The 9,400-nt window shown below is 49.5% G+C and overlaps 1 non-coding gene across 1 annotated transcript; it reads right to left on the reverse strand.

Moving 5' to 3' along the window:
• Positions 1-294: 294 nt before the first annotated feature.
• LOC126031613 (U6 spliceosomal RNA) lies at positions 295-397 on the reverse strand. The gene has a single exon (XR_007503446.1). It is a non-coding gene; the product is annotated as a U6 spliceosomal RNA (small nuclear RNA).
• Positions 398-9,400: the final 9,003 nt, after the last annotated feature.

A 9,400-nucleotide genomic window follows, 5' to 3' on the forward strand; every position in this document is an offset into this window, starting at 1 on the left:
GGCAGGCTCAGGGACCATATGGGATGTCAAGGGTCAAACCCTGGTCTGTTCCAGGTCGGCAGTCTGTAAGGCAAATGCCCTACCATTGTGCTGTCTTTCAGGCCCCAGAACTAACTCTTGGCTCTGTACTCAGGATTCACTTCTGGCAGGGCTGGGGGACCCCCTGCAACACTGGGGACTGAACCAGTGCTCGCCACATGCAAGGCAAGCATTTACCCACCCTGGAAAATCTTTCTAATGCATAGATTTGAGGTGGGCCAGTCACATCTGGCAGTTATTTATTTTATTTTATTTTTAAATTTGGAACGCTTCACGAATTTGCATGTCATCCTTGCGCAGGGGCCATGCTAATCTTCTCTGTATCGTTCCAATTTTAGTATATGTGCTGCCAAAGCAAGCATGGCAGTTCTTTTTTTTTTTTTTAATATTTTAAAAATTGGGGCCGGAGTGATAATTCAGTGTTAGGGCGTTTGCCTTGCAAGTAGCTGACCCAAGATGGACCTCGGTTCGATCCCCAGCATCCCATATTCTCTCCCAAGCCAGGAGCGACTTCTGAGCGAATAGCCAAGAGTAACCCCTGAGCGTCACCGGGTGTGGCCCAAAAACCAAAACAAAAAGCAAACAAAGAAAAAACCCCAAAATATTTAAAAAATTGAAACCATTGTGAGGGGGTTGGAGCGATAACACAGCGGTAGGGCGTTTGCTTGCACGTAGCCAACCTGGGATGGACCGGGATTCTATTCCTGGCATTCCATATGGTCCTCCTCATAGCTGCCAGGAGCGATTCCTGAGCTCAGAGTCAGGAGTAACCCCTGAGTGCCTCTGGGTGTGGCCCAAACCCACCCCCCAAAAAAGAAACCATTGTGAGTTACAAAGTTCTTCATAGTTGGGTTTCAGACATACAATGTTTCAGGGTCAATCTCATGCCAGTGTCAACTTCTGTTGATGTATTTAAAGGAATTAGTCAATGTGCCTTTATTATTTATTTATTTATTTATTTATTTATTTATTTATTTATTTATTTTGCTTTCTGGTCCACACCCAGCTGTGCTCAGGGGTTACTGCTGGTTCTTCACTCAGAAATTGCTCCTGGCTTGGGGGACCATATGGGATTCTGGGAATTAAATCCAGGTCTGTCCTGGGTCAGCCTCTTGCAAGGCAAACACCCTACCGCTGTAATGTGTCTTTAAGGGATGATGATGTCCCTCTGTAATGGCAGTTGGACTGTGACAAGCCCTTCTGTAGCTGACAACTGTCCCCCCGAAGTATAAAAAGGAGAGCCTGGGGGCCGGGTAGGTGGCGCTGGAGGTAAGGTGTCTGCCTTGCAAGCGCTAGCCAAGGAAGGACCGCGGTTTGATCCCCCGGCGTCCCATATGGTCCCCCCAAGCCAGGGGCGATTTCTGAGCACATAGCCAGGAGTAACCCCTGAGCGTCAAACGGGTGTGGCCCAAAAACCAAAAAAAAAAAAAAAAAGGAGAGCCTGACAGTTATTGGGGGGGGGGGTCAGGGTAAAGACCAGAGTAGATCTGCTGGACCACTGGGGGACAGAGACCTAGGTCTTCTGAGCATGGTTCTGCCTTCTCTCTCTCTCTCTCTCTCTCTCTCTCTCTCTCTCTCTCTCTCTCTCTCTCTCTGCCTCTGTCTCTCTGTCTTTGTCTGTCTTTCTCTCTGTCTCTGTCTCTCTCTCTGTCTTTCTCTGTCTTTCTCTCTCTCTGTCTCTCTGTCTCTCTCTCTCTCTCTCTCTCTCTCTCTCTCAGTTTCAGGCCTCCTCCTCCTGAATCTCCAGCTCTCTCCCTCTTTCTCTTTCTCTCTCTCCCTCTCCCTCCCTCTCCTGGGTCCCTGGAGCTGCAGTTCCGGTAGCTACAAACTTCCCTCCACCAATATTCCCAGAGTGAATCCCATGTCACTACCCCTGCCCCTCAGCCTGGCAGCATAACAGGCTGTTTTCCATTTTGGTTGTTAAAGTTTGGGTTTCGTGATTTCATTCTTGTTGACTCTGGCTTGGATATTTAGTTCTGTTCTTTATTTAAACACTACCAATGCATCTGAGACCCCTTGGCCCCTGGTCCCTATCCTTTCATATTTGTGTTTCTCCTCCACTCAATTTTTTTCCTTCTCACTAATACCTGGCAATTCTCAAGGCTGACTCCTGACTGTGCTCAGGGATCATTCCTGGGAAGATTTGGAGAGTCTATGAGGTACCAGGGGACCATGGCCAGTGCCTTCCCACTGTGTGATCTTTCTGGCTTTCTTACAGAACAAGAACTTGCTTCTAGGGGCTAGAGCTGTAGTGCACCAGGGAGAGGGTTTGCCTTACATGTGGCCAACTGGGGTTCGATCCTCAGCATCCCATATGGTCCCCTGAACACCGCCAGGCATAACGAAAAAAGAAAGAAAGAAAGAAAGAAAGAAAGAAAGAAAGAAAGAAAGAAAGAAAGAAAGAAAGGAAGAAAGAAAGAAAGAAAGAGGAAAGAAAGAAAGAAAGAAAGAAGAAAAAGGAAAGAAAGAAAGAAAGAAGAAAGAAAGAAAGAAAGAAAGAAAGAAGAAGAAAGAAAGAAAGAAAGAAAGAAAGAAAAGAAAGAAAGAAAGAAAGAAAGAAAGAAAGAAAGAACGTGCTCTTGTACTGGAGTGAAGTCTTCTGTCCGCACAACTGGAGATGAGATTTTGGGATGGAGGGGTCTGTAGGAAGTTTTGGGTTCAATTTCAGGTTTTTTTTTTTTTTTTTTTTCAATTTTTGTTTTCCTTTGACTTTTGGGCCACATCCAGTGGTGCCCAGAGGTTACTCCTGGCTCTGTGGGCCAGAGCAGTGGTGCAAGCGGTAAGGCATCTGCCTTGCATGCTCTAGCCTAAGATGGACCACTGTTCGATTCCCAGGCGTCCCTAGCCAGGAGCGATTTCTGAGTACATAGCCAAGAGCAATCCCTGAACGTTACTGTGTTGGTGTGGCCCCAAAACAAAAAAAAGAAAACAAGAATCACTCCTGGAAATGGGACAGCGGTAGGGCATTTGCCTTGCACAAGGCTGACCCCGATGGACCTGGGTGCCATCTCATATGATCTCCTGAGCCTGCCAGGAGCGATTTCTGAGCACAGAGCCAGGAGTAACCCCTGAGCCTCCCAAGAAAGAATCACTCCTGGTGGGGCTTTGGGGACCACCTACAGTGCCAGTGTTGTAAGCCCTGTCCCCTCTTCCCTTCCCTGTTTTGGCTGCAGCAATAACCTGGGTTGGGAACACACTTGGCCATAGGGTTTTGGGGGAATGCTTACACACACCTGCCTGTGCCCCAGAAAGCAGCCCTCTGTGGAGGGCTGGGATGCCCATTGGATAGCTCTGACAGACTGACTGGGCAGATGGGGGCAACTTGGGATACAACCCACAGTCCCTTGGCCCTGCCAGACAGGTGAATCATAGCCTTGCAGCTACCCCAGCACCAATTGATCTTTCTTGTTGGCGCATCTTTGGGAGGTTCCACACCTGGCAGTGCTCAAGGTTGACTCCTGGCTCTGTGCTTGAAAATTATTCCTGTGATAGTGCCTGGGAGCCCCTATGGGGTGGCGGGGATTGAACCTGGGACAGCTGTGTGCAAGGCCAAACACCTTCCCCCTGTACTATTGCTCCAGCCTCAGTCTTTTTTTTTCCCCCAGCCTCAGTCTTGGGTTTTTTTTTTTTTGTTTTGTTTTTTTTTTTGTTTTTGTTTTTTTTTTTTTTGTTTTTTGGGCCACACCCGGTAACGCTCAGGGGTTACTCCTGGCTATGCGCTCAGAAGTTGCTCCTGGCTTGGGGGACCATATGGGACACGGGGGATCGAACCGCGGTCCGTCCGAGGCTAGCGCAGGCAAGGCAGGCACCTTACCTCCAGCGCCACCGCCCGGCCCCATTGTTTTTTTTTTTGTTGTTTTTTTTTTGCCTTTTGTTTTTTTTTTTTTTTTTTGGAGGCACCCAGTGGTACTCAAGGATTACTCCTGGCTCTGCACTTAGAACTCACACCTGATAGGCTCAGGGGACCCTATGGGATGCTGGGAATTGAACACGGGTCCGTCTCAGGTCAGCCATGTGCAAGGCAAATGCCTTACTGTTGTGCTATTTCTTCCGCCTCCTTAGTCTTGGTTTGGGGACTGCTCCATGATCAGTGCTCAGGGGAGCTTCTGGTTGTACTTGGGGGCCTGCACGATGTCAGGGATGGAAGCTGGGGCTCCTTCTGTCTGCAGAGCCTGTGTGGCTTCCCTTTACGCATTTCTCTCTCCTGCTGATTTCTTTTTTCTTTCTTTCCTTCTTTCCTTCTTTCTTTCTTTCCTTCCTTCTTTTTTTTTTTTGGGCCACACCCGTGACGCTCAGGGGTTACTCCTGGCTATTCGCTCAGAAGTCGCTCCTGGCTTGGGGGACCATATGGGACGCTGGGGGATCGAACCGCGGTCCGTCCAAGGCTAGCGCAGGCAAGGCAGGCACCTTACCTCTAGCGCCACTGCCCGGCCCCTCTTTCTTTCTTTTTCTCATTCCTTCCTTCTTTCTTTTTCTCCTTCCTTCCTTCCTTCCTTCCTTCCTTCCTTCCTTCCTTCCTTCCTTCCTTCCTTCCTTCCTTCCTCCCTCCTCTCTCTTTTCTTTCTTTCTTTCTTTCTTTCTTTCTTTCTTTCTTTCTTTCTTTCTTTCTTTCTTCTTTCTTTCTTTCTTTCTTTCTTTCTTTCTTTCTTTCTTTCTTCTTTCTTTCTTTCCTTCCTTCCTTCCTTCCTTCCTTCCTTCCTTCCTTTCCTTCCTTCCTTCCTTTCCTTCCTTCCTTCCTTCCTTCCTTCCTTCCTTCCTTCCTTCTTTCTTTCTTTCTTTCTTTCTTTTCTTTCTTTCTTTCTTTCTTTCTTTTCTTTCTTTCTTTCTTTCTAACTTTCTTTCTTTTCTTTCTCCTTCCTTCCTTCTTTCCTTCTTTCCTTCTTTCTTTCTTTCTTTCTTTCTTTCTTTCTTTCTTTCTTTCTTTCCTTCCTTCCTTCCTTCCTTCCTTCCTTCCTTCCTTCCTTCCTTCCTTCCTTCCTTCATTCTTTCTTTCTTTCTTTCTTTCTTTCTTTCTTTCTTTCTTTCTTTCTTTCTTTCTTTCTTTCTCTTTCTTTCTAACTTTCTTTCTTTTCTTTCTCCTTCCTTCCTTCCTTCCTCTTCCTTCCTTCTTCCTTCCCTTCCTTCCTACCTTCCTTCCTTCCTTCCTTCCTTCCTTCCTTCCTTCTTTCTTTCTTTCTTTCTTTCTTTCTTTCTTTCTTTCTTTCTTTCTTTCTTTCTTTCTTTCTTTCTTTCGTTTTTGGGTCACACCCAGCAGTGCTCAGGGGTTATTCCTGGCTTTATGCTCAGAAATCACTCGGGGGACCATCTGGGATGCCGGGATTCGAACCACTATTCTTCTGCATGCAAGGCAAACACCTTACTACCTTACTTGCTGTCTCTCTGGCCCCCGAATTCTTTTGTTTTGGGGCCATACCCACCAGGGCTTATCCCTGGCTCTGCACTCAGGGATCATCATTGCTAGTGGGCTTAGAGGACCATATGGAATGTCAGGGATCAAACTTTGGGTCTGCCATCAGCTTGGCTGGGGCTGGAGAGATAGCACAGCAGTAGGGTGTTTGCCTTTTATGCAGAAAGACGATGGTTCGAATCCCAGCACCCCATATGGTCCCCTGAACCTGCTGGGGGTGATTTCAAAGCCATAGAGCCAAGAGTAGCCCCTGAGTGTTGCCAGGTGTGACCCCCCCAAAAAAAAAGTAGCTTGGCTGTGTGCAAGGCAAGTGACCTCCCGCTGTACTATTGCTCCAGTCCCAGTGCTCCAATTTCTTTTATTTTTCTTTGATTTTTAGGTCATGTTCAGTGGTACTCAGCATTTACTTCTGGCTCTGCACTCAGAAGTTACTCCAGACTGGCTTGGGAACCATATGGAAATCCAGGATTCAAACCTGAGTTGATCCCAGATTGGTTGCATGCAAGGCAAACACTGTGCTATCATTCCAGCCTCTCCTTGATTTTTTTTTTGGGGGGGGGGCACACTTGGCAGCACTGAGGGGTTACTCCTGGCTCTGCACTCAGAAATCACTCCTGGCAGGCTTGGGGGACCATATGGGATTCCAGGGATCAATCCCAGGTCTGTGCCAGGTTGGTCAGGTGCAAGGCAAATGTCTTATCGCTGCGCTATTGCTCCGCGCCCCCCCTTGGTTTAAGCCCCCCTTGTTTCTTTTTTAGCTTAACTTTGTTTTGTTTTTGTACTTAGGGCCACACCTGACAGTACTCAGGGCTTAGTCCTGGCTCCACACTCTCAGGGATCACTCCTGGCACTGCTCGGGGACCCTATGGGATGCTGGAGATCAAATCCAGGTTGCTCGCTGTCACCAGCTCCTGATTTTCTTAGTTTCTCAGAAGCTCTGCCTTTCCTGTTCCCCAGAGGCTGCACATTTTCATGGCCCCTTCCTGGAGCTCAGAGGCTGGAATCTGCTCAGCAGACCTGCGTCCGTGTTCTCTGGCAGGAGATGGGAGAGAGACAAATGTTCCCAACAAGAGTTTGGAGAGGGACTGAGGGACAGGGGAGGAGGGCTGAGAACCTGGGAACTGGAGCTTGTCACATCCAGAGCTAGGAAGGCATTTGCCTTGTATATGACTGACCCGGGTTTGATCCCCAGCATCCCATAGGGTTCCCTGAGCCTGTCAGGAGTGATTTCTGAGCACAGAGTCAGCTGGGTGTGTCCCAATAACAATATATGGTCCGGGGGCCTGAGTGGCAGGGCATGATTAACCCAGCTTCCATCCCTGGCACCCCATCTAGTTCCCTGAACCTCTCCAGGAGGGATCCTGAGTGCAGAACCAAGAGTTAGCACTTAGCATCAATAGATGTGACCCCAAACCAAATCAAACCAAAACAAAGAAATGGGTCTCCAGGCCAGGGAGTGGGAGGTGGGTCACTGGCCTTGTATGCACCTCTCCTGAGTTTGATTCCCAGCACCCCATAAAGTCTCCTGATACCTACAGGGAGTAATCACTGAGAATAGAGCTGGGAGTCAGCCCTGTAGAAGTGCCTTCACCTTTGTTTTTTGTTTTTTTTTTTTGTTTTTTTTTGTTTTTGTTTTTGTTTTTGGGCCACACCTGGTGTTACTCCTGGCTATGTGTTCAGAAATCGCCCCTGGCTTGGGGGGATCATATGGGATGCCGGGGGATCTGAACTGCAGTCCATCCTATGTTAGAGCATGAAAGGCAAACGCCCTACCGCCTGCACCACCGCTCTGGTCTCGTGCTTCACCTCTGAATTACCACACCCCTGTACTAGAAGTGGCCCCCAACCCCACAAAAATGGAACGTAACTTTAAGCTGCTGTCTGGGGACTATTAAGGGTGGGGGTTACCAGTAGTGTCTGGTCAGTGCCCATGTGTTGGGAAACAGGGAACAGTGATTGCTCAGAGGGTGCCCAAGTCTGGAGCTCTGTCCTTCCCTTGCCAGAAATTCACACATGTCCACCCAAATAAAAAAAAAATCCCCCACAAGCCCTGCTCAGCCCCATGAGTTGCCCCTAGGGCAAGCAAGGCCTACCCCCAAAACTGATTTCTTTGAACTTCACTGACCAGGCTCCACAGAATTTGGCCTGGGCACCTCCAGAACCATCTTTACCACCTGGGGCATTCGATGCCCGGAAGGATGGGCTTTGGGTTGGGCAAGCTGATCAATACTCGTCAGCTGCCAGGCCGGGCCTCCGGCTGTGCCCTAACCCCACCCTAGTAGGAAGGAGATGGATAAGCCTGGGGGACCCTCTTGAGGGAAGCCGGGCACCGGGGCGCCCCGGGAAGCCACTATCTGCCCTGCGCGGGCTCAGTTCCTGAATGGCCTCTCTGAGGCCTTTTAATAGCCTGGGCCTAATGTTTTATTGTTGGTTTTAAAAGTGTAATTAGTTCAAGTGTAAACAGAGAAAAGCTGCTTAATTAAGAATTTTGAAACAGGGACATAAAGCGGCCGCGGGCACATCCGTGCACCCCAGATTGCTTCCGTAAAATTGATCCAGGGTGGAGATGAGGCTCAGTGCCCAGGGGCTGGGCAAGGCAGGGAAGGGGTGTTGGAGGGGATAGCCATGGGCAGGTGTGTGTGGGCCACCCCCAGAGCACTCTAAGGGGTGCTATTTGCTGACCCCTGGGCGTGGTCCTCAGGAGCTGCTGGTTTATGAGTCAGTGTCAGCCCAGGACACAAGTTGCTTATTTTTACGCATTAATGGAGACTGGAGCACACCAGGAGTTAGTGTCTAAGACGCCCTGATGGGTGTCCTGGAGCCAAGCCCTGTGAATCTGGGGGACAATCCCCATCCCCCTGGTCTCCAGGGAATCCTCTAACCTGCCTGGCTCTTTGGGCTGGATAGCCAGGCACCCCCATGCTGCAGGGACCTTCACGCACTCTCGTGGTGCTCTTGGCTGGTTTGTCCTGGCCTTGCTGAGCTGGCATCTCTGCAACCCAAGTACTCCCAACTTAAGTGCCCAGCCTTGCCTGATCAGGCCTGTTCCTGCCACCCCTGTGTAGACAGTACCAGTCTGGGGAGGTCCAGGGAGAACCCTGGGCATGAATCAGGATCCTGGGTAGCCACTGTGGATGGGCGGAAGGTTTGCCAGCTACCCCAAATCCCCCAATTGATGGGGCTGGAGTGATAGGACAGCAGGGAGGATGTTTGACTTTCACGCGGCTGGCCCAGATTTAATCTGGCATCCCATAGGGTCCCCTGAGCCCACCAGGAGTGATTCCTGAGCACAGAGCCAGGAGTAACCCCTGAGCATCACTGGGTATGGCCCCCAAATCAAAATCCAAATTTAAACAAGCAAAATAAATCAAAACCAAATCCCATGGTTGGTCCAGCTGCTCACCCAGCCAGAGTCTGGCTTCCACAATCATCAGGAGCTTGAGCCATGGGAGAAAGTTCCAGAAGGGAGCTGGAGTGATAGTACAGCGAGAGGGTGGTTGACTTGCACACAGCTGCTTGAGTTCTATACCTAATACCTCCTAGAGCCCTGCCTTCCTGAGCACCACCAGGAGTGATCCCTGAGCACAGAAGCAAGAGTGAGCCCTGAGCATCTTTTGTTGTGGTCCCAAAACAGAAATAAAGAGAAAGTTCCAGAAGGACTGTGAGCATCCGAGGGCACCCTAGTGCATGCAGCCTGGATCCCTGGAGTAGGGGGTTTCAGGAACACAATGTTTGGATGGAACAGGGAGCTGGAAATAGGTCTCACCTCAAGGAGCCAAGGGTCCTAAAGTAGGTGGTCTTTGGGGATCCCTTCTCAGCCATTTGGGGATCTGTGACTAACCCTCAATGCTGGGAAACAGGTCAGGGATCCCATTGACTATCTTTAATTTTTTTTTTTTTTATTTTCTGGGTCACAGCCGGCGGTGCTCAGGGGTTACTCCTGGCTGTCTGCTC

The sequence above is a fragment of the Suncus etruscus genome, chromosome 15 (assembly GCF_024139225.1).
Source record: "Suncus etruscus isolate mSunEtr1 chromosome 15, mSunEtr1.pri.cur, whole genome shotgun sequence".
Lineage (NCBI taxonomy): Eukaryota > Metazoa > Chordata > Mammalia > Eulipotyphla > Soricidae > Suncus > Suncus etruscus.